The following is a 25,218-nucleotide window of genomic DNA, read 5'->3' on the forward strand; positions in this document are numbered from 1 at the left end:
ATCAGCAACACCCTTATGCCAGACACAAGTTGATGTTCTTGTAATGTAAGAGTATTTTTCTCTAACAAATCAGTTGAAAACCCAAAAAATGAATTCAGAGAAATCTGCTTACTCTGATTTGCAGCTACCTCACATATCCCCTACTTGATACATATTATCTATTGAATCGTCTAGACAGAAACTTCAGTGAGTTATTCTATTATCTGTAATACCCAGAAATGGGCTACAAAACTCAGATCCTTGCTTAGATCAGCATTAGTGCATTCATGCTTGAAAAGGAAAAAATCGTGTGGTGTCGCCTTCATTTCTAGATCCTGTATTTCTCAAGCTTCCCTGCTTCTCCTGGGAAGCAGCTGCAATACACCATTACACTTTCTGGGCAGAAAAGCCTGGGGCTGGAGCCAAAGGTCAATTGAAAAATCCATCCATCCATCCATCCATCCATCCATCCATCCATCCATCCATCCATCATCCATCTTCTTTCTAGGAGAAGGAAAGAGACTAGAAAAGGCAGTATGTGGGATGGTGTCAACAAAAGGCTACCAGTGGTCACATCAGGGTCTTACGGGGTCTGGGAGCACCTTGGGGGTTGGGAACAGTGGGGAATCCCTGGGGAGGGCTGGGCAGGGCCCTGTAGCCTGGGCCCCTAAGTATGTAGATGCTGTCTTTTCTATGCACACCAGACAGACATCAGATATCTTCGGATCTTCTTCTGTTATGCAAATGATGTCTCTACAGAAATTAGGAGAAAATTAAGTACATTTTATTTGAATCAATTATGCTTAACTCAAACGGTGCAATTAATAAAGAGGTCAGCAAGTAATTTTGCTAAACCATCAAACTTTCTCTAGAGAAAAGAGAAATAAATGAGAAATAGAGAAATAAATGAGAAAGAAATGAGAAAAGAGAAAGAAATGAGAAAAGAGAAAGAAATGAGAAATAAATAAAGTCATACAGTGTAAATATTTTTTAATATTTAAAAAATTAACAGGATTTCCTCAGCTATCACAAATATATCACCAAGAGCTACGGGCTCAAGATCTAACATTCTAGCTATGCCTGTATCGATCTTACCATTCGTTTTGATACTAGTTTTCCCTCTTTCTCAAGCAAGTGTCACTTTAAAAGCATGCAAACAGTATTTAGTGAGGACAAGCACTGCTGGGCACTCTGCCAAGGACTATGAATGCTCAGAGGCAGCTGAGAAAAGAGAAAAAGGCAACGGTGTGAACACTGATTCAAAAGAAGAAAAAAGAAAACTAGTCCAAAACTAGAGATGCAGGGAAGACATTAGCAAAAATCAGTGTGGCATGGATAGAGCCAAAAGATCTATTTAAATACACTTGCAGTACACACAAGTAGCTCAAGTGAAAGCAGACAAATCTTCATTAAAAATCACTGCAGGAATTTTTTGTATTGTTAGAGACAATAAAACTGTAAATGGATTCGGGAAAAGTTATTGAGCTTGCAATAGAATTACATTCTCTGCTTAGACATCTTGGTAATTAATAGTTGAATTTCATGCTAAACCGCTTATTTCCTATTATTTCCTTCCACACAGTAGAGCAAATAACTATGCATTATTTTCACTTTTGTAAGTTACACAGGCACATAACTAACTGTATCACTAGTGTATTAAACATGCTAGAGCAAAATTATTCATTTTTTCCATCAAGAACTTCTTTTTCCCCAGCAAACACCTCTCTCGCCCCTCGTGTGGGTTGAACCATTCCTCTCACCTGGCCTGGTGAGCTGCACACAGTCCAAAAGCTGTTCTGTATACTAAGTCATTCATTCTCAGCACAGGCTTGTACGTTCTAAAGTTTGCTTGCTTTTTTTTCCAGGTGTACTACTGGGTCTAATAAAATACATAATTTCCCCCCATAAAGCTACCTTCCTGTATTGCTGCCTGCCACAAATACAACAGTGCTATTATTCCTAAATATTTTGCAGGGTAAAGTACACAACGATTGTAGCTGTAGCTGAGAAAAATGAGCAGTTCTGTAGGTCACTCCCTGAGACCCCAGTGCTGGGGCCTAGATTAAACTCTATCAATGGCCATTTGTGAAATATCTGGTTTAATAAGACCTACCTAGAATCACTCTGAAACACCCAGAGAATCCAAGTTTTTGAGAGCAGAGCTCAATTTCTTTCATCAAAAAAGGATTCTTTTTCTTCCTGAAGTCTTTTGCTTTGCTTGCCAGTAAGTCTCACCTTTCTACAAATCCTGCAAGGGTCTTGCTGCCAAGAGACCCCTTTATTAAATAACTGATTCCTTACTATACACCCCAGAGCACAATCATCCTCTTCACTGAATGAGCTAAAGACTGCTGCTAATGAGACAACTGCATGTTATCTTGGCACATGCCCTTAAGAAGAACAAATAAGAGACTGCACTGGTAATCAAAGCTTGGCATTTCCTAACTAGCAAAGGCTTGACTTTGACACCTGTGCACAACTTCTTATCCTTCACAGAACAATTTGTGCTATTATGCAGATATCCACCACAATCACCACTAGCTTCTGAGCTTTTCAAGTCCTGGTCAGAGACACCTAAAGCTCTGAGGCTTTGGGGCATCAGGGAGGGCCTGACAACCTAATGCAGATAAATGGAGCATCACTTTGGAGGGATATCATACATTGTTGTCAGTTTAGCGGTTTTATGCTGGCATTTAAAAACAGTGATGCACAGTGATCCTGGACTATATTTCAGGCTCAATTCTCATCTTCCTCCAAATCTGATCCTTTCTATCTATCCTCTAGGCTGCCTATGACCCACATCTAATTTTCCCTGACTTCACTCCTCTTGCCGGTATTAGTTCTCCAACATATGACTTCAGGCTTCTCATCACAGTGCTTGCTTTCTAGTCTGCCCTAACTGCAGAGTCACACAGTGTCTGAGGTCAGAAGGCACCTCTGGAGATTGTCTAGACCAACCCGTTGGCTAAAACTGAGTCAACTGGAGGAGGCAGCTCAGGGCACTGTCCAGTCAGGTGTTGAATATGTCTACAATGGAGACTCCAGAGCTCCTCTAGGCAACCTTATTCAGTGTGCAGCCACCCTTATAGTAAAAAGGTTTCTTCATATGTATTTCCACCTTTGCAGTTTGTGCCCACTGCCTCTTGCACTTTCAATGGTTCTGGGGTGCTGGTCAGCAGATGGCTCAATATGAGCCAGCCATGTGCCCTGTGAATTAAGAGAGCCAACTGCATCCTGAGGTGTATCAAACACAGCATAACAAGCCAGTGAGGAGAAGTAATTATCCCACTGTATTCAGCACTGGTGCAGCCCTCACCTTGAGTATTGTGTGCAGCCCAGGGCCCCACATTTCAGAAGGACGTGCTCAGAGAAGGGCAACAAAGCTGGTGAAAGGGCTGGAAGCCATCTCCTATGAGGAACCATTTAGGTCTCAGGGTTTGTCTAGTTTGATAGAAGGAGATTGAGGGGCAATCTACTGGTCTCTACAACTTCCTGAGGAGGTGAAGTGGTGCTGATCTCTACTCTCTGGTATCCAGTGACAGGACATGTGAAATGGTTCAAAGCTGCACCAGAGATGGTATAGACCGGAGATTAGGAAGGATATCTTTATTGACGGAGTGGTCAAATAGTAGACCAGGCACCCTAGAGAGACAGTCAATGCCTCAAGCCTGTCAGTGATTAAGAGGCATTTGGACAATGCCCTTATAACATGCTTTAAGTTGGTCAGCTCTGACGTGGTCAGGCAGTTGGATTAGATGATTGTTGTAGGTCCATTCCAACTGACGTAGTCTATTCTAATACTTCTTTATTCACTCAAAAGAGTCTGGCACCATCACCTACATTGCCCCCATGAGGCATTTGTAGACATGGAGAAGATCCCTTTGAACCTTCTCCTCTCCAGCCTAAATAGTGCCAGCTGTCTCAGTCTCTCCTCTCATGTCAGATACTCCAGTCTTTGTGATCCTTGTCATTCCACCAGCTTCATCTTTCTAGACTCATATTTGCTTTTTGTCCCAGCTGTCTAACCTTTCTTCTCTCTTAGCAAACTCTGCTCCCCTTGGCTCTTACCCAGCTATTTCCAGCTGCTATCACCCTTGGTTCCTCTTCATTGCTGCTTTCCAGATCCTATTCAACCTACGCTCTGCTGAACTTACCTTCAGCCTCTGTTCTCTCTCTCATACAGACTTTCTGCCATTTTTTCCCCCCATTTTGCAAGTTCCTTTTTTCCTAATTCCTTCCCAGGATCTCAGGAAACTACCAGACCATGAAGAACACAAGGATACACAGGTGTCCTACTCTATTCCAGGGTCTAGACAGAAACTACTTTTAGCAGTCCTGAATGACAGCAATAAAGATCTGTTCAGCCCCTTACAGTACTGGTCAGCAACATGCTAATGTCAACAGAATCTAAAGGGAATTAGACTTTGAGTTCCTAACAAGCCTCTACTGAGACGTGATATTTCAAAGGCTCATAAGTCCGATGGAATTCTCACAGGAATAGAAAAAGCCACTCCCTTGATACAAATTCCTTATGAACAGTCAAGCCCTTGCTCAAAAGCTCAGGGACATCACACTGTTTCTGTATTTTTGATGCAACAAAGCATATTCCTTAGCTGTCACTGTCAGAATCTCTTAAATCTTTCAACCGATTTTTTTGGCTGTGAAAGATAACTAAAAAGCCCAAAACCTAATGGGAAGTAGCCGCCAGCTTGGTAAACACAGCCAACCTCATATAATTCCTGCATGTTTTTACTCTTAGTCTTGTTAAAGAAATGTTTTCCATTTATAAAATTGAGTTTTATCAAGTTCAGATAAACTAACTATAAACTATGTTATACTTAGCATATACTAGGATACTAATAAGTACAATCCTAAATTAAATTTCATGATCTTTAGTCAAGGCCAGGATTGCTACAAGAAGTCTCTATACTGTTTTAGGATCCCTTAAACCTCTTTTGCCCACACCTGTCTTCCCTATAGTCTTTATGCTTTCTGATGTAAGACAAGTCAGTTAAATACATTAATTATGTTCACATTGAAAAAAACCCACCATCCAAAGGAACCAACAAAGCATTACTCCATCTTCTTATGCGTAAAGGTTTACCAAGTGTCAACAGATAATGTGACATCCAGACAACTGCCTTGCCAATACAACTTGACACCAAGTGCATTATAAGACGTTGTAACAATTCAGTACTTCTTTTTCAACACAGTGCAGGTTTAAACCTAACTTTGCATAGTGAGATTTTGGAGTATATTTAGGAGACTAGGAATATTTTTTATCTGTCTGTTTTTAATCACCAACAAGGATCCATTTCTGACTAACCCACATCACAGCCCAAAACACTGCTTTTTGTGACTATCATTTGATCACTGTTCATTAATATTTGCCCTCTTATATAATCCTACAGATTCATAAATCAGTATTATTCATGAGACTGCAGGTGGAAGCAGTATTTTAGAACAGATGTTGCACTAACTTTCAGTTTTCAGCTTCCTTCAAACTTGTATAAATAAATCCATTTGTACTTTTCACTAATATGGAGCTTGCTGGAATGCTACTCACTCAAGATATATTTTGGGGGATTTAGTCCTAAAGTTAATGAAACAGAAGAATAATGCATCATAAAATATACTGTTCTCACTGGACAAATACAGCACAGCTTTTAATTCCTAAAAGGGTTTGTACCATGTTTTGGAAGATTGTAACTTTCATGTCAGTCATCCACCATTAAATCTCTGCTCAAAGGTAAGTACAGATTGCTACTTTGCATGGATAAATTAGGAATTACAGTGATGAGTAAGGCCTCCTGCTCTTTGGAGAAAATCCTTCTTACTTTAAAGTAGAAATCTACAATGGATATACCATGGAAAAGATCAAGCAATCACAGCAGCCTTTGTATAATTAAAAGCAGTTCTAATTCTGGCATTCTTTCAAGCACTAGAAGACAAGCAAGTGTCTGTAATTATGGCAGTTTTCCAAATCTGAGATGTGCCTGACAGGAATAACTCCCTCCCTTGGTAACTAAGCATGAACTACTAATGGTGAAGGTTTGAAAGAAAACCTGACCTAATGGAGATCAACAGGAAACTTGGACAGATTAGGTATGCATTGTGCTCTGTCTCTGTACAGGACGAGAGTAATTTAGATGCACATAAACAATTAATTAGGCATCACTGTTAAAATTCACTGGTTTTCTCCCGAAAACATCTTTTAGACTGACCTCTGTAATAGATAATGGCATTCCTATCTCATTGAGACTATAGCTGAAGAGCTTCCAGCTACTGAGGGATAAAGATCTTCTTTTTAAAGAATAAAAAAAAAAGGAGAAAAGGAATTTGACATGAAGCACAATGTCATCCCTTAGGTGCCACAGCACAATTTTATGATAAGAATATTTATAGAGTGTTAATAAAAGCAACATACATGCATGCAAATAAACTAAATTTTCTAAAACGGAAACTATTCCCTTTCTCTTCTTTTACAAACTAAGTATAATTTAACCATTTAAAGACAAAGAATACACTTCTACCATTTCTTCATTATATGAAACTAGTGGAAACTAATGCTGTAATGCAACATTATAGGACTGAGAATTTGTAAGTGGTGTTACTAGTTGCTCTTTTTCACCCTGATCTTTTCCCCAAAGTAGACAACTACCCCTGTGTAGCTCATACACAAAACATTTAAATAAATTAGACTAACTTATTCATACGTATCCTTTTTTCAAAGATAAAAATAGCGCCTTTCTTCATATAAAAATGATAAAGCACTTCAGTTCTTATAATATACTGTGGTAAATTAGGACAATGCAAAAAATTTCCCAGTGAAACCCCACAACAGAAATTGTAAAAGGACAATGTTACATATGTTTAAAATCTTACAGTCTTAAAGTGTACTTTTCAAAGGTAATATTTTCCCAAAGAACTTGAAAACTGAAGAAAAATAAGGCATGACTGTATGATTTGGATAGTGGTAAGGAAGGACAGAGTGGAACACAGGCTAATATTTAAGTTCACTCACTGATTAAACTATTTTATATGTGTTTTTCTTGGAAGTTAATGTTTGACATCATACTGCTCTAAGTTTTAACATGGATTTATTCTCAGTGTCATTGCACGGCTAGAAGAAGAAACAGGTCTATAACCTGTAATGCAGAATCAACAAGACAGGAGTGCAGAGAGAAATAACTGGAAATGTCTTTGCTAATATTTACACTTGCAAGTATGGTGAGTCTAGGGTTGATAGATATGTACAAATAACAATTGTAAAAGCAGTTTTTTTCAGAAGAGTCACTTCATTTTTCATCTTGAAGTCCCACTAGTAAGCCAACAAACCATCTTGTTACTAAAATAACAAAGAGCTAGGAAACAGTGATATTAAACAAAGGTCCATAAGAAAGAAGATGATCGTAAGATTTGACCCTCTCCCTCGGTCTCTTATTTAACAGGCAAGTATAGCATGTGACATTTGAAGTGCTTGTGGAGCTTTCCCTGCTGACAGAAAACATCAATAAACTACGCAGGTCTACCACATTTTGAGTAAGTGAAATGCTGCCTTCAAATACCTTGTTACAAAATGATACAAATACAGTTCTTTTTAATGAAAATGTGACCTACAGAAAAAGATAAACAGTGTTCCCTTTATTCACTTTCTTCTCACTTTCTACTCACCAGGCAGGCAGAACTCTTTCAACATAAAACTGACTGATCACAAGGGCAACTAAAAAATCCTGATAACTGCTGGGCTTCTAAAAAACAAGCTAATACCATATAGTCCAACAGATTTCCACAGCTATTCATATCAGCACCGCCAGCACAGCAGGCCCTCGTAGCTAACAAGACAGACTGAGATGCTTTTATTCAAATATTCCCCATGTTAAGGACATTTGCATTCCTCATGAAATGTGTTGCACCTTCAGGGGACAAAACCAAGTGCATTAGTAAAAGCAGAAACCAGACTCATCCTTGTTTTCACCTTCAAAGAATATGCACGGTGGTGTACACACACCTGTATGGCAGGAAGCAGGGTAGACAACCTCTGGTCAGAATTCTTAAATGCTATGGCCATGCAAATGATAACATATCTGCTTGCAGCTGCTATTTAGCATTGGCTAATCCAACTTAAGTTTTACTGATTTCAAGTTTACTCTCTCAAAAGCTCTGTATTCCCCAAAAGGCTGGTCATGATTTATTCTCATGAAGGCCACCAGTATTTCAGATTCTCTTTCAGTCTAGACAAAACCCCTGAGAGATCTTACTTGTAACCTGTGTTATACCCTATTTTTTACCAGCAGATGTGGAATTATTTGTTCTTCAAATTCTACAGATCTGCTATAAGAAGGTGAAAATCACAGGACATATAAATTAAGGGCATAAAAAGAGGACCATCACTGGAAATCATCAAGAACTAACACATCACCCTCCTTCCAATGTATGGCAAGGAAAGCAACTGGTAGCCAGCAGCTAAAAGGAAAATAGAAGGGGAAGGGAGAGCAAAGCATCAAGCAAAGCAAACCATGGCTGTAGACAGCTGGGAAGGTCACAATGCTGCCCACTTGATTTATTAAAACTTTGGAGAACGTTTCCTTTTACAATCTTGTATCAATGCAGAGTGCATAGCTTTAAGCACATCCTATAACCTCTCTGCTTTTCTTTCAGGCATGTTATAGTTCTGTCTAATCAGGATAAACAATTCACTCTAATGGAACTTAAACGTATTAGTGGCAGTTGAAGACGTTTTGCATTATATAGCTAGGAAAATTACATCTCTCTCCCATGTAGAAATTAACTTCAGGAACCCCATGAACCATAATTACAATCAACTAACATGAAAACACAACACGACAAAATTCACTCTACAATTTATCTCCTCAACGAAATTACGCTATACAGACAGGAAAGTATTCCAGCACTTACCTCAGTACTGGTGCACTAACAGATTAATGAAGTTCTTTCATTTACTGCAGATTCCTTCAAATCATCAGCCACTTAAGTTGAAACAGAAGCCACACACAGCCCTTTTAGGCATTAACATGAATGTAATCTAACTGATATCACTACTATGATTTTGCGTCTTTTGATTTTCTGAAATGTTAAAGGGAAACTGAGTACAAGATAACTACTACTTGCATCTTAAATAGAATGGTATGGGTTTTAAATGTGAAGAAAAAAAAAGCACCTAACCCCACCTTCAAAGACATTAATGGGATTAGTATTAAAACAGTAAGAAAAATAGAAGAAGTTTTAAAAAGCAAAGTTTAAAAGATCATGATCAAATCAGTTAACATTTCATTAATATTGCTTGCTTTCAACTTGATATGACAAAAATATGAAGAGCATCAGTGGTCATCATATGCAAGTGAAACTATGACTAAATCAAGTTAAATCACTGAAAGAGACTTGTTTGAACACCAAGATGAAAAAGAAGGAAAACATATGAATTCAAGATAAAGTCCAAAGCTATTTCCATAGTATAGAAAATCTAGGATCAAAACCCCAATATCAGTCTGTCTGTGTAAGATGGAATTGACATTAACTGTCAAGAATTTTTTTTTCTTCCACCTTTCCTGTAAGTGGTTGTACTAATTCCATTAATTCCAATAAAACATAATTAAGTTATCCTTCATGATAAGTAGCTTAGGACATAGTCAGATCTGTACTTAATACAACTGTAGATGTGTTAAAGAATAAATATAGAAACTATTAAAATAAAAATATGCTTCAAAATAATGGATATGCTATCTGAGAAAACTGGGAATACAAACCATGAATTTTATGGTGTCAAAACAAATTGCATAGAGTACTTGAAGACAAAATCAATTCTAGTTAAACAAAAAGCAGTTAACTCTATCTCTGTATTTAATCAAGATATTACAATTTCCTATGAAAAGAAGTAGATGCTAAGAACATGTTTCATTCTCATTTCCCTCTGCCCATCATTTTATAAAGTGTCTTCTAAAAGTTGCTAAAAGTATCGGGTTTTGACTAGAGAAATCAAAATGAAGGACTAAAGAAAATTTTCTACTTCAACACCATCCTTCTTCACATTACTTAGAATTTCTGTAGGAAGAACTGCACCTCCATAGGAGGAGCAACAGTTTGCAAATACTTTTTCCAATATTGAAAGAGTGGCAAGACACTGGAACAGGCTTCCCAGAGAAGTTGTGGATGCCCCATACCTGGAAATGTTCAAGGACAGGTCAGATAGGACTTTGAGCAACTTGGTCTAATGCAAGGTGTCCCTGCCCTTGGCAGGGGGATAGGAAATGGATGATCTTTAAGATCCCTTCCAACCCAAACCACTCTGTGACTATATTCATAGCAAAGGATGACCCAAATAGACGGCTCCATTTGTCTGACACTCACTACGTGAGGATCAGTGTTATGGCAAACCATGCACTGAAGATAATACTTGTAGACATTGAAGAATAGCAAAAAAACCTGCTTCAGAAGCACTACGAAGACTATTAGAGTAGAAAAGAAAGTACCAGTATTTCAGTTTCTCAAGGATACAAACCCAAGTTCTGAACAACCATCTAGCAAGTTAGAGAGCCTTGGAAAATAAACAAAAAAGACGCCCCAAAATCAAACGCTGAAACCCACCATGAAGACCTCAAGAACAAGAACCTGCCTTCTTTCACTGTATTTGTAGCCTTAAACATATTGAATCACACAACAGGATAAATCAGCAGCATTTTCTTAGAATTTATATATTAAAAAACAAACCCAACTCCTTCATAAGGCCAGCATAACAGCTATTATTGCCAGGACAAACAACAAAGGCCTTAAGAGTCCAACTAAGACATATACTTTACATACAATTAGATTAGGCAGAGAAAATCATTGTGCTGAGACATTGTATGCACTGGTTTGATTAATTACTCCTTTCTTGCAACAGTTGATTCATCACGAAAGGTCCTTCTCCGCCATATGCTGTAGAATGCCAGAATACATACAGTCCCTAAGGTGTTTTAATGATTATTAGCTTGAGTGGATTATGGTATACTAATAAGTTAAAAAAAAAAATGAATTTATAAATTGAATTTGACTTTATTTTAAAATCAGATGTTATCATGAATTTAGGTGTCCCTCATAAAGAAGGTGTGGAAACTCAGGCTACCAATAGAAATTCCCCTGATATCCAGAAACTTCTTGAACACCAAACTGACTTGGAAGCCATGTGTGAATTAACATTCACCTTATAGTACAAAGAAGCCAATTATTTACATGGACATTATTTGTACATTTGGACCTGGACTTAGATTCTGTTTAAAATTAGAACTACCAATTGCTCTTGTTCTACTGATGTCTTTATCCCAGCCAACAAATCTCAGACTTTCTCATAAGGGGAAATAGTTGGGGGAGTGCAGAAAAATAATAGTAGAAGTAGCTGCTGATCAGAATGAAATCATAAACCCTTCAAGCAAAATCAACAACAACCCACAAGCTTGATATCCTCCAGTTATCATTCCAATAGGAGTGTGCAAGAGCAGGTCTATGCAGAAGCTCAAGAGGCAGCACAAATTCATTCATTTTCAGTTTTAAAATTCAAATCGAGCTGCCTGCAGAGACGCTGATAAGCTCTCTAGTAGAGTATAAAGTGTACACAGACTTTAAGATCTAGCACAGGTGGATTATGTGTAATGAAGTAAAAGGAATAAATATCATCTAGGGTGAACGAATCCATCACAACTCTCACCCATGCAAGCAAAACAAAGCACAAAATGCAGCCAGAGTTCTGAATATAAATATCTCAAAGAGTATATAAATATTACATTTATAAGAATGTGCCTTAGAGGTATGAGTGAAAAGGAGTTCAATGATACACAATACATGTTTAGAAGAACATAACAGCAGAAAGTAAAAAGTTTCCTTCTTCAATTGTTGGGTTAACAAACAGTGACTAGAAGCAGGAAGCAAATTTTTAAAATGAGGTAAGTTGAGGACCATAAATCATCACAATTCTCAATATTCTTTAAAGGCAAAAAAACCCCTAAACATGAGAAAAAGGCAGTCATTCTGCCTTTTTCTGCAAAAGGCCTGTTAGATAATCAGCTGTAACACTAAGCACTCACATAACCTGAACAGTATTTATCTTTAGACCTGTCACCAAGATAAATCAGTCAGTCTTATTTATTTCAAAACAGTGGATTTCTTCAGAATTAGCATTTACGTTCACACCCAATATATGACTTAGTTGAAAAATGAAATAGAAATCTGTTTGGGTTTTGTGCTGGTTTTTTAATGTGTGCGTTTGTTTTTTAAATTGCAGCTTAATAGGTTGACCACAGCAGTCAACAAAAAAGAAACATCAATATACATTTTATACAGTTGCCAGGTTGCATACATGATAACCTGTCAACATCTTAAACTTCTTTGACCATGAAAATATAAATGTTGAAATGGAGCTTAGATCTGAAAAAGATCCAGCATCCTAGGCACATTTACCCTGCTGCATATATATATGAAAAGGTTTTCATCTGGACAAAAAGCTGCCTCAAGCACTTGGTTTTCCATGTATTTAATTTCAGTAATAGATTACAGTTCGACAATAGGCAAATATGTAATGTTCATGGTAAAAAATGCAAAAATTCTGGGGGAGTTCTGGTTTATCAAGTAATGTCAAGAACATATTAAAGGTTGTAACCAGCAATGCCAAAGCCAAACCCGAGTGTCTCGCATAACATTTGTAAATTGTAGTAGTTTTAATGATGGATTTCTCACTTTAAGTCAACAAGTATCATAATAAACACCGGGGTTTGTTCATTCGCTGTAGCATGGCAAGAAGGCTATATATTAACAAATTCGAATTTTTCTAATATTAAAATAATGTCTTTCATGTGATCAACGTTGGAGTGAATTGTACTACAGCAAGCTGCTAACACACTGAAGTGTAATGGAATCAAGGAATGAGCACTCCCAACAAAAACTGCTGGGAATGCATAAATAGCACTACAAAATTACGCCATGTAGCAGTGCTGCTTTGTCTGCTAAACACTGATTACACTGCAAGAGCTTAGAAACCTGGCAAAAAAACCAGAGCAATTATAATTCTTAGGAGATGGTCCAGTCTAATTTGTCATAATGACTGGATTGGTGTTTCGTGAAGGTGTATTTCCCTTCACATCTCCCCTCCCCATCTCATGCTGCTCCTCACCCAATGGCAGCTAGTCCTCTCCCATTCTTTAACCAGCACCAGCCTACTCTCGCTGCACACCCATCAAGTACAGCTGCCCCTTCTAACCTGGCTCCATTGTGCTTTCCAAGTCCCAGAAAGTATAAAACAGGAGGCGAAGCAGCAGCTGAAGTGCATCCTAAAGTGTCAAGCTGTTGCTGCTTCTGTTGAATATGGAAGGCAACCAGGAAGGCTGCTGGGGCTAGAGAAGGCTTGCCCTGACAGCCTCACTTTGGTTGCAGAAGCCCCATCTCCGTGCTTCTGGGTCTGCCCCTCTGCTCCCAGAACAACTCCTCCAAACTAAAGAAAGCCTCTACCCCAGTCTGGCCTGCTTGAATAAATGCTTATTTATTGCAACTTATGTATATACAACTTACGTATGGTTGAGTCACCCTCCCTGGAGGTATTTAAAAGATGGGTGGATGAGGTGCTGAGGGGCATGGTTTAGTGATTGACAGGAATGGTTGGACTCAACGATCCTGTGGGTCTTTTCCAACCTAGTGATTCCATGATTCTGTATATTCAAGGTTGCCATGCAGGAAATGCTTCCTTCTCCAACGGGGCCACAGCTCCAAAGTAGGTGTTAGTATTACCAAATTCCTGGGTGCTTTCACCTGTTGGCCTCGGTCCAGTTCCTCATCAGATACAAGGCTCATTGTTCCTTATCCAAAAACACTTCCTGACCACAATGTCTCAAAGGAAAAAAAAAAACCAAAACAACGATAACCATTAAGCTAAGACGGCTGAGCCAACTATGTTTCCTTGTATTTTCAATTCTACCTCTGTCAGTCCTATGTTTTAATCTTAGCTTCTAAATTATTTACAAAAACTTGTTTCCCCCCCCCGCCACTAGCACTGTGTACAGCAGAGAGGAGCCCTGTGCTATTTCAGAGAAAAACTGGTGATTTTCTGCAACATGGAGATCATTTTTAAATCTCTGAACACTGGAAGCAAATTAGTTAGAAAGGAAGAAAAGAAATTTATAATTAGTTGGAATAAAAATTAGTGAATGTTGTTCACTGTGATAATTCACAGTGTATTAGCAAATATTCTGAAGTATTTTGATACTCATAAGCCATTTCAAAAATAGGAATATAATTTCAGGAAAAAATTATATGGTAAGTGAGCTGGAGTGTAAATTAGCATTGGCTGCAATTCTGTTCCATTAAATTTTTTATTTTGGGCTCACTACATATGGGCAAATTCTCAGAAAACTAGTGCTTCTTTACTGCTGCATTTGCAAATGTGTTCTGAGGCAATGACAAGCTGTAGAATTAATACTTTAATATTCTTTCTTGAACACTGGAACTAGTTTCATATTTTCTTTGCAAAATCTACATGCAATGTGCAGTTGCTTCAAATGTGAACATTTTTCAGTACAAATGAACAGCCTAAAAAACATCCACCAGAGGGGCAAAATGGAAACATTCTCCCTGTTTTGTTATAATTAGCATATCATTTACTTCAGTTTAGTACCATTGTTATCTTTTGAGATATAGCTTCTATATTCCTTCAGTCTAAGTTGAATTTTTACCTCCTGCACGCAAATGAGCAAACACACCAGAAGTTAACTAAAAGAGATATGGCTTTCAAATTCTCAGCTCTGAAGCAGTTCTGTTTTAGCATATATCCACAGCTTTCAGTCCTCTCACTGAATGCCTTTTACCCTCAAACTTAGACATAATTTACTGGAAAGTTATTGTCAATGCTTAAAAATACCTATTTAACGTTAAACTCACTACGTTAAGAACTGCACTGCTGATTTTAAAATCCAGAATGGCCAAATAGCGAATAGATGCAAACAAAAATATAAAAGGACTAATGCACATCAAGACAGTTTTTTCATTGGAAAACAAAATTTTAGTGGGTCAGATAGAAAAGACACTTTCAGGATTTGAAGTTGTGGATGGAAGATCAAGACAACGAAACTTCTTTTATGGCCTCACATTATCTCATTAGTTTTCCTATAAAGCATTAATAACAGCTCATTTTTACTTGAAAGCTCAGATGATATCCATGCCAAACAAGTGGTACTGCTTGCCTATGTCTTATTTTTATGCTAGCTAGGTACTTCTGTGCACCAGACGCGAGGCAGCACTGAGCACAGTCCAGACAGGGGCACTCTGAGCTTGCCCAGGTACCTAGGTAGCTTTTTCAGCTTCTGCTGAGCTCTCTGCTCTGTTAGCAATACCCCTGTGAGGTGGCTACTTTAAAATTTGTCTAGGTTTACACAACTTTCAAGACTTCATATGCCTGCCAAGCAGATACAGCCTGAATAGGAAGCTGGAAAGAAATCCCTTAAGGGACAGCAATCATACTTAAGTAAAACATTCATTTTAGCACATTAAGGTTTCCTTTAATATTAAGGTTAAGAGCCTCTCTCTACCTAAGAGTAAATACTTCTAAGAATTCCCAGACCTTCAGGTGTTTTAAAGTTACCCGGTCTATGGTGTGGCTGGTAGGGGCAGATACCATCTTTACGCCTTGGACCTAGCCTTAACCTTTCTCTTGTATCCCAATGAGATTTTGGCTTAACTAACAGCTTTAGTCATGGTGAATACAGCTCTGCAGCTCAAACAACAAGTGCATGCATCTCCTTTGGCAAAATAAATTACTTGCAGGTGCCTGTTATCTGCAAAGGGGCCCAGGAGTCACGATGACAACCTGACAGCATTTCTCCCTGATTTTTGAGGATAGAAAACTGTTATCCCTTTTCCTTGCAGGACAGCTCCAGACTCCTACATCCATGTCCTTCATGGGACAAGGATATCCAAAATACTACTCAAAGTCATATGCTTCTCTTGGCACCTGCACACCTGCTACAGTACAAGAAAGCTCATTCTCCCTAAAGTGGCTTCAGACTTTTTTTCTGCTTTCCCTTGAGAATCCAGGTCAAAAACTACCGCTCAATTAACTTAAAATGTAAACTCTAGAACTAGGTGACAATAAAACGGAGCAGTCACCAACTCTGGTTGTGATGGTGAGACAAGACATACGTATTTCAGAGACTAATAAAAAAATCTGTGTTGGCTAACGGAAACATACAGTGGGAGGTTTGGCTGTAGTTGAACAGGGCAGTGGTCTGATCTGCCACGCACAATTAGCTGAGGTTAGCTCTGCACAGCCATACTGAAAAATGTTACTTAACAGCATATGAAGGAAAAAAGAAAGAATGCTAGACATCATGAAGTAATTTAGTGGATCCCCAAATGTTATAAACTCAACAAAATAGAGGCCACAGTAGAAAGTTTGCAAGGGATAGTGAAGGAAAAAAATAGAGCCTACCCTGTCTCAAATTTTTGTAGCTGTAGTAATCATCATGAAAACCATCAATTCTGAACAAAGACTACACCTGATTTCCCCTCTGTGGACCTGTTTGCAACTATAGAGCTCAAAGCATAACCATAAACCATATTCCAAAATAACAAAAAGTGTGGGAGGGAAGAATGGCTCAAATTAGAGATCTCTGATTAAGACAGAGAAAATTCTCAGTAGTCAACTAACAAAATAGGTTAAATAGCCTAAATATTCATTAAGTTCCATATTTCCTTCCCCATTTTCATTCTTTTTGCTCTTTAAGCAGACAAATTGGGACACTGAATGTAAAACAAAATGTTAAAGTCCTCCGTATAATGTCTTTTTCTGTACCCAGAGGTATTTGAATTTACCCCAATGCCACACTCAGTAACAACTGTATCTATTAAAAAGGTTGTTCAGGTTTTATGTCTGGAAAACTGTAATTCCATCCTCTGTGTATCATCCAACCTCTATAACACAAAATTTCATTCTGTTTTCAAACTCTACTGGACCAGAAACTATCAAGCCTGCTTAAGCCTGATCTACAGGACTGCTAAGCTAAAACATGTAATCCAAGTCAGACAAGGCTCCAAAGCAGGAAGCTTACCCTTCCCTCGAGTCTCATTTCCTCCTCTTTTACCACAGCAGAAGCAGCTTGCTCATCCTCCCAACTCCCACTTCACACGCTCATTAGCCAATTAACCAGCTGGATCTGACAAGCACACTCCACAACCACAAAAAACCAAGGGCAGTCTGAAACAATGAGACATGTTTCGCCACGTCTCTGGGCAGTACTCCCACAGCATGACTTTTCCCAATACCTAGTGGAAAAGAAAATGGGTACTGTGTAACGGATGGTGGCGGGCGGGTGGGAGTTCCCCTTTAGGTATAACAGTTAAAATGTCATTTTAAAGTTGTGCAGTTTGAGGTAGAGGGAAGAATCACAGAATCACCAGGTTGGAAAAGACCCACCGGATCATCAAGTCCAAGCATCCCTATCAAACACTAAACCATGCCTAAATTTCCCCGGGCAGAGCTTGAGGCCATTCCCTCTTGTCCTGTCCCCTGTCACTTGGGAGAAGAGGCCAGCACCCTCCTCTCTACAACGTCCTTTCAGGTAGTTGTAGAGAGCAATGAGGTCTCCCCTCAGCCTCCTCTTCTCCAGGCTAAACAACCCCAGCTCTCTCAGCCGCTCCTCATAAGGCCTGTTCTCCAGCCCCCTCACCAGCTTTGTTGCTCTTCTCTGGACTCACTCCAGAGCCTCAACATCCTTCTTGTGGTGAGGGGCCCAGAACTGAACACAGGATTTGAGGAGCGGTCTCACCAGTGCCGAGTACAGAGGGAGAATAACCTCCCTGGACCTGCTGGTCACACCGTTTCTGATACAAGCCAAGATGCCATTGGCCTTCTTGGCCACCTGGGCACACTGCTGGCTCATATTCAGTTGGCTGTCAACCAACACCCCAGGTCCCTCTCCTCCAGGCAGCTTTCTAGACAGACTTCTCCTAGTCTGTAGCACTGCATAGGGTTGTTGTGCCCCAAGTGCAGGACCCGGCCTTCAGCCTTGTTAAACCTCATGACATTGGACTCTGCCCAGCGGTCCAGCCTGTTCAGATCCCTTTGCAGAGCCTCCCGACCCTCCAGCAGATCCACACTTCCACCCAGCTTAGTGTCGTCTGCAAACTTGCTAAGGGTGCACTCGATGCCTTCATCCAGGTCATTGATAAAGACATTGAACAGGGCTGGACCCAGCACTGAGCCCTGGGGACACCACTTGTCACTGGCCTCCAGCTGGATTTCACACCATTTCCCACCACTCTCTGGGCCCGGCCATCCAACCAGTTTTCCACCCAGGAGAGTGTGCGCCTGTTCAGGCCAGAGGCTGACAGTTTCTCAAGCAGAATGCTGTGAGAAACTGTGTCAAAGGCTTTACTGAAGTCCAGGAAGACCACATCCACAGCCTTTCCCTCATCCAGTAGTCAAGTCACTTTGTCACAGAAGGTGATCAGGTTAGTCTGGCAAGACCTGCCTTTTGTGAACCCATGTTGACTGGGCCTGATCACCTGGTTCTCTTGCATGTGCTTCATGATAGCACTCAAGATCACCTGCCCCATGACTTTCCCTGGCACTGAGGTCAGACTGACCTGGATCCTCCCTGCAACCCTTCTTGTAGTTGGGCACAACATCAGCCAGCCTCCAGTCAAGTGGAACTTCTCCAGTCAGCTAGGACTGCTGGAAGATGATGGAAAGGGGTTTGGCAAGCACATCCGCCAGCTCCTTCAATACCCTTGGGTGGATCCCATCCGGCCCCATAGACTTGTGGGTGTCTAGCTGGGCAAGCAAGTCTCTAACCACCTCCTCATGGATCATGGGAGCCTCACTCTGCTCCTCTAACTCCTGGGTTTGTACACAGAGGGAACAACCTCCCTTACTATTAAAGACTGAGGCAAAGAAGGCATTAAGTACCTCAGCATTGTCCTCATCCCCTGTCACTGTTGTTCCTTCTGCATCCAATAGGGACTGTATGGTCTCCCTAGTCCTCCTTTTATTGTTAATGTATTATGTAATGACTGTTAGAATATTTTAAGAAAGTAATGTTACAAAATATAGATATCGTGGAAGATGCTACTGATTAGTCACCATTTTAGATAAATTCAGTGACCATTCCATGCACAAAGTAAGACTGTGAGAAAACTTGTTAGTTTGCTAGATGACCAAGGACCAGAATAAAGTCAGTGCTACAGCATGAACACCGGATTAGTAAACTAACAGACAGCATTATTATCTACCTTTTCTTCTTTGAAGTGTGTTTTGTTTTGTTAACCATGTTTTATTCTTTACTCACACTGTCATTCAGAAAACCCTGCCAGGATCCTAAACCAAGGTTTGCCTTTTCAGAATCCGTTTCTCAGTTCTTAAAATACTCCCTTCAACACTGTTAGCAACATCTTCAGTCTCTTTGGTCTTAACCTTGCATACAAACACAGTTCAGTTGAATTGCTATAATTCTGCTGGGACTACTCAAATGAATAGTTACAGACATTTTTATTTGCAGGGCTGGGATGTAATGATAATGCCAGCTGAATTTTTAGAATGACTGGAGCCAGTGCTAGAGAAATCTGACAATCATGTGAAAAAGTATTTCAAAAGCAGTTCAGACACTTGGGGCTTCAGAGTCACTAAGGTGCTTTTCCAGCTATCCTAATTTTGTATTTAATTCTATACTTTTGTTTTATACAACAAAGACCACATCGAAGTTGCCTGTGCCATGAAAAAACAGAATCAGTCAGTGAAGGCTGAGATATTCAACCACAAACAACACGAAAGAGATGTCAAATCCCTGCAGTCTGTGCCCCATTCAAAAAACAGGGTTTTGGGTTTTTTTTCAATATTCTTCTGAAGGTTGTCAAAAATAGCCTAGTTATATTTCTCTGACATTAACAAATAATCAGACCTCAGTAGCTACTCAACTCTATTTAAAATGCAAGAGCATTACAGCTCTTGACACTCAAGTAAAAGGTTTTTTTCGGTTTTGTTTAATTTTGGTTTCATTTGATTTGGTTTTTGGAGTTGTGTATGTTTTTTAAAAAAACAACATTGTTCATGTATTCTCCCTTAATGTCATAGCTTTGTGAAGAATTCTCTTCAGCAGAAAAAGGGTTACACATCTGACTGCTCAGCTAGAGGGGGAGCAAGAAGCAAGGAATTACAAGGCAATCACCCTTCATAAAGTTACAGATGGAAAGATAACAGAAGTATGTTGGAAATGAACAGTCACAGAAAGATTTGTAATTTAATTTGTTCAAGGATTTTAAGGGTTTGAAATAGCCGACAACCTGACAGAGGAAGATTTACCATCAGAACCAGACTGAAAAGAACCCAGCCTTTTTTAATTTTTACAAGGACAAACTGAAGAGAGTGAAAGCCGCTCATGCTCACATTCCAACAAAATCCAAAGATTTAATAAGGATGAAGAACACATTATAATTGTGAAAGACCACTCCTTTCCTATATCAGGTTGTGTGTATTGTAAATCACCCAACAGGATACAACCAAGCAATAACACATGCCAGGCATTAGTTTCTAAGCAATCAAAAAACACTATAGATTTCAGTAAAAAACCTAAGCCAAAACAAAAAACCACTACAGTTTACTTGTTACTTATCACAGTTTGTACAGCTTTCCTACTACTGCACTCTGTATGCATGATATATATAGTCACTGTGCTGTAGAATTAGAGAAAACTATGTCAACTCATATCCTGTAAGTCCTTAATTACTTCTTTTGCATAAATCAAGAGCAGTTCTGAAGATGATCCAAAAGACAGACTCTTCTCTGTTGAGAACCCTGTAATCCTCACATTAAGTTAGGTGTTACAGGTGATAAAGGTAAAACTTAGCATTCACTAAACATGTACTGACACATTTTTATGATTGAGAAGTCCTTTGTTCCATCCTGTAATCATTTTGTGATTCTCCTAGCAGCAGACGGACAGCGAACTCCACTGGACTCAGAAAAAAACACCACAATGTTTTCTCCATGGGTTCAACTGGAAGAATGAAAACAACAAGACATTTTCCTCTTAAAATATGTTTGGTGCTGTGTCGTGGCACTTCATTTGTTACAAGTAAGAAGCAATTGTTCATTATACCTCAACCAATTTATATTCTAGTTCAAAGTTATTACTCTGTATGCTGCAATTTAGCTTTAAACTTCCATTGCTCTGGCGTGTTCCTGAAGAAACGTAACTTCTAAGCAGATCAAGATCAAGCAGCAGCAATACTGCAATAACAACAGCTGAACATATGCTCTTAAATAAGATCATATTCCCCTTAGAATAAGGAACCTCTGAATGAAACGAAACAACCAAAAATACAGGTTTGTATACTACAGAATACAGTTTCACTGGGAATTTTGGTGAATAATCGCCCTGCAGAGGCCTGCTAATGGTTCCTTCTCTAGCTCAAATCTGAAGTCTTCAATAACCTGAAAAAGGTACCAGGAGATATCTGCCTATGTAATAAGCACTGCTTCTGGAATACTACTTAAGCAGGATTCTTAAAAAGTGACTTGTGATATGCAGAACAACTTGTAAAGGCCACTTGTGAAAACTGCAAGTAAACACCTATAAACATATTCTCAGTCTCCTTTCTTCAGCTCCTCCCTGCTCACCTGCAAGGCTGTTTTACTTCCAGGAAGGGATTTGTAGTAGTAACTGAGATTCTACAACTCAGGTTGTTCCTAAAACACAAAACTAATTAGGAATATTGAACATCTCCTATTTTAGTTTCCCATGAATAAAAGTCTGCTCAGGTTTTTCTGGTTTTTTTTTTTTAGTCCCCTCGCATTTAGGGTGAAAAACTACATGGGTGTCCAACCTAGTAAAAGTCTACAGAGATTTTGATTGCACATGTGGCCACCCACCACAGCTGCTGCATTTCAGAAATCACCCTGGCAGAGGTGCTGAATAACTGTTTATGTTGTGCCACAAATCCAGCCAAGGAACTCATCTGGCTTTCAAAAACCAATGAACAGAGGCTTCCACTCCTATACATTAAGTAGTACTGAAACCAAACTCTGCTTCACCACCAGGCTGCCTTCTGCATATTTGTCCTTCAATTAACTTTTGCCCAGATGTGTGTGATTACTGAACACAGGGATAATTTTTATGCTTTTCGATTTATGAGCTTGCAAGATACCTTTTTGAAGGTAGCATATGCATGGGATGTTCAAATCCCTCAACAACTCAGCACTGTTACCTAAACCACCTGGGAGATCTTCACTTTTATCTCTCTCCAAAAGCAGCAATATGCAGAGGTTAAATGTCACCACAGTTCAGACAAAAGCATCAAAGTATTCTTTGCTTTATTGCTGCTGGAGTACATGATGGGGTCCTTAAAATATACCAGCCACCACATCCAGAAGAACAATCTAGATAAAACCGTAACTCTTTATTTGCTCACTAGAAAGACCTATCTATTGACTTATAGCTCCCAAGAGGCTTTGGCTATTCTATAGTAGAAATACAGGGCTTCATTCTGGTCTCAGGACAGAGCATACAGCTATGATAATGTAGATAGGGCTTCGGTTCTCTTGGGCATGAATTTGCACAAATATCATTCAGGTCTGAAGGCAACACCAGTTTTACCTCCTGCCTTCAGCTTTCACACCCTTAGCACCTCCCTGACAGAATTTACCTACTGTCATAGACTTGCTTCCAGGCTGAAAAGGTGCTTCACAAGTATCATCTAATAGGAACAACAACTTGCAATTATAGAAGATTTCTCAAGAAATTTCATACTAGTATCTTTCATTGACTACATAGACAAGAAAAGCTATAGCACTCAATTATGTTGCAGCCAGCATAGCTATTCTTGCACAACATGGGCTGCAAAATGTTTAGAAATAAACAATACTTCTTATAATGTTGTCAGCCAAGATGGTATTTAAAACACAGGCTGATCCCAAAATAAGGATCCTGAGAAATGTTTCCTCCTGAAAAACACAATGCCATCAAAATTTTGCAGGGTTGTCAACAAGTGCTTGGATCATTGTGTGAGAGAATAATCATCTAAGATGCAACTGCAATGCATGGTAACGGAAGTAATCTTCTACTGATTTCTTCTGCAGTTTGCACCAATATACAATGTGTATTGACTAGTTTGAATTCCGACCTCCTTTAGCAGGGGGAGAATTCCAATCCAATGCAGTGAACACTGAAAAATACATTGTGTTGACAATTTTAAAATATTAATTCTTTATCCATGCTATAATTGGTCCCGGTACAGGCTAAGAAACGCAATGCAATTTCACTAACTTCATCCGTACGCCAAGAAGCCCACCAAACTGGCATTCCCTGCCCCCTACTCCTGGAGGAGGAATGAGTCCTGGCAGACTTCAAGGCAGTTCCACTTGGACGAGCTTACGTGACTGTGAACAACTGATCTGCCTTTGATAACCACGTACACACAGGCCAAGTTGCTCTTTTCCTCCTCCCTGCTCAAAGTGTGAGATTTCTGAAACAACTACCAGGGGATGGTACATCTAAGAGGCACACTCAAATAATATCTCCATCTAAGGAATCTGTTGGAAACAGATAAGCTACAAACTTCAGAACTATCAGTTAAAGGAACAGCATATGCATACTTAGAAATTCTGTTACTTTAAAAACCCTGGCTGTGAGCCACGAACTCACCACAAGGTTTTCTTTGCTCAGTTCAACATCAGCAGCCTTCCAAATATAATAATAAGACACGTACCCAGTACACTGTGCTACTTCTTAATAAACCTTTCAATTCCACAAGAGAACCTCAGAACCAAATTATGTGAAGATAAACAAAAGCCACCCCCTCAAAAAAAAAATGTGGGTTACAGTAACTGCTGCTTTGCAAACAATATAGGGTGCCTGCTAGCTATAAAGAAGTTTTAGTAGTGACATTCTGGTCTTAACTGACATAAAAATGGCAGCTTGCTGCTGCTACATCAAATACATCGTTCATATGTATATAAAACATACAACATGCCTAATGTTCACGGCAGGACTAGGAAAAGAAAGTAGATTCTATATCTGGCCAATGCACATGTTTTGGAGCAAGTGAAATTCATTTCCTTCCCTTTTTTTAAAATGCAAATAACATAGTCACTACCCTTCAAATGCCCTTTTTCTCCCCCTCCTCCATCCTCCCCACCCCCTTTGAAATAAATGCTTTCACACACATATCCTTTGGTCAAAAGCAATCAAACCAATGAGGACTTGTTTAAAGAGAGGAAAAGCAGAGGACAACTCTGAATACTCCTGTATGGCCAGGCGTGGCTGTAATCCCCGAAGTACACATTGCAGATTGTGATCTCTGGATGAAAGATAACATCCACTTGCCAAGTTCTATTATAAATCTGTGGTTTTATGTTAGAAATTTGCTCTAAGCTCAATTTCTGCTACATTTAACCTTTATATATCTCTGCTGAATAAGGAAAGAGGCAGGAAATACATACTTGAGATTATGAAACAAAAGCACCCTGTTTCTACACTGTACTGTCTCTTGACTTTGCAAGTTCTCCACGTATTTCTTATTCCTTAGGGTAGACATATAGCGTAGGGCTCTGAAACACAATACATTCAATTTTGGAAAGAAAAAACACCAACAGAATCAAAATATCACTATCCCAGAGCTTAATAATGACAGTTCACAAAAGGGTTATGTTCCAGTCCTGCTCACTTTTGGAACTAAATAAACAAACAAACAAATTAAAAACCAAAAATATGAGGGAGCCGTTGCATTCTGTATGGCATCCCTGCCTTCCTACACAAGGAAAAGAAGATTAGTCACTGTCACAAAATGCTCTTTCAAATACTGGTTGTGCCTCCACCTGTGAGTCACTCACATAAACTTTTCAGGACAGAAGGTAGTTTTCCATTATCTCTCTTTAGAGAGTATCTCTTGTGTGCAGAGCAAATTAGGTTCTCTTCTCTTACGACCTTATTCACAGCAATTCCCTGGCTGGACAGCAAGAGAGATACACAGTGACAAAAAGAACAGGGAGGGAAAGAGAATGACAGGCATTGCCTAGGAATGTAGCTGCTTACTGAACAATGTCTGCTTGGGAATCCTATAGATTTCTTCTACACACTACTAATATCCCAGTGAAGGTAGCTGTGGAGTATTTATCTGTCTCTTTAGAAGTCAGTTCCACTATGCACCTCGTGAGGCCATCACCCCAAAAGCAGCTTCCCACAACCTACAGATCATCCCAGAAACTCCGAAATG

At 39.3% G+C, this 25,218-nt stretch overlaps 1 protein-coding gene across 10 annotated transcripts in view; it reads right to left on the reverse strand.

Annotated features, from left to right (window-relative positions):
• The window catches only part of PTPRK (protein tyrosine phosphatase receptor type K), a 392,967-nt gene that overhangs the window by 123,541 nt on the left and 244,208 nt on the right, over nucleotides 1-25,218 (reverse strand). The gene's annotated exons all lie outside the window — the stretch shown is intronic.

The sequence above is a fragment of the Phaenicophaeus curvirostris genome, chromosome 2 (genome assembly GCF_032191515.1).
Source record: "Phaenicophaeus curvirostris isolate KB17595 chromosome 2, BPBGC_Pcur_1.0, whole genome shotgun sequence".
Lineage (NCBI taxonomy): Eukaryota > Metazoa > Chordata > Aves > Cuculiformes > Cuculidae > Phaenicophaeus > Phaenicophaeus curvirostris.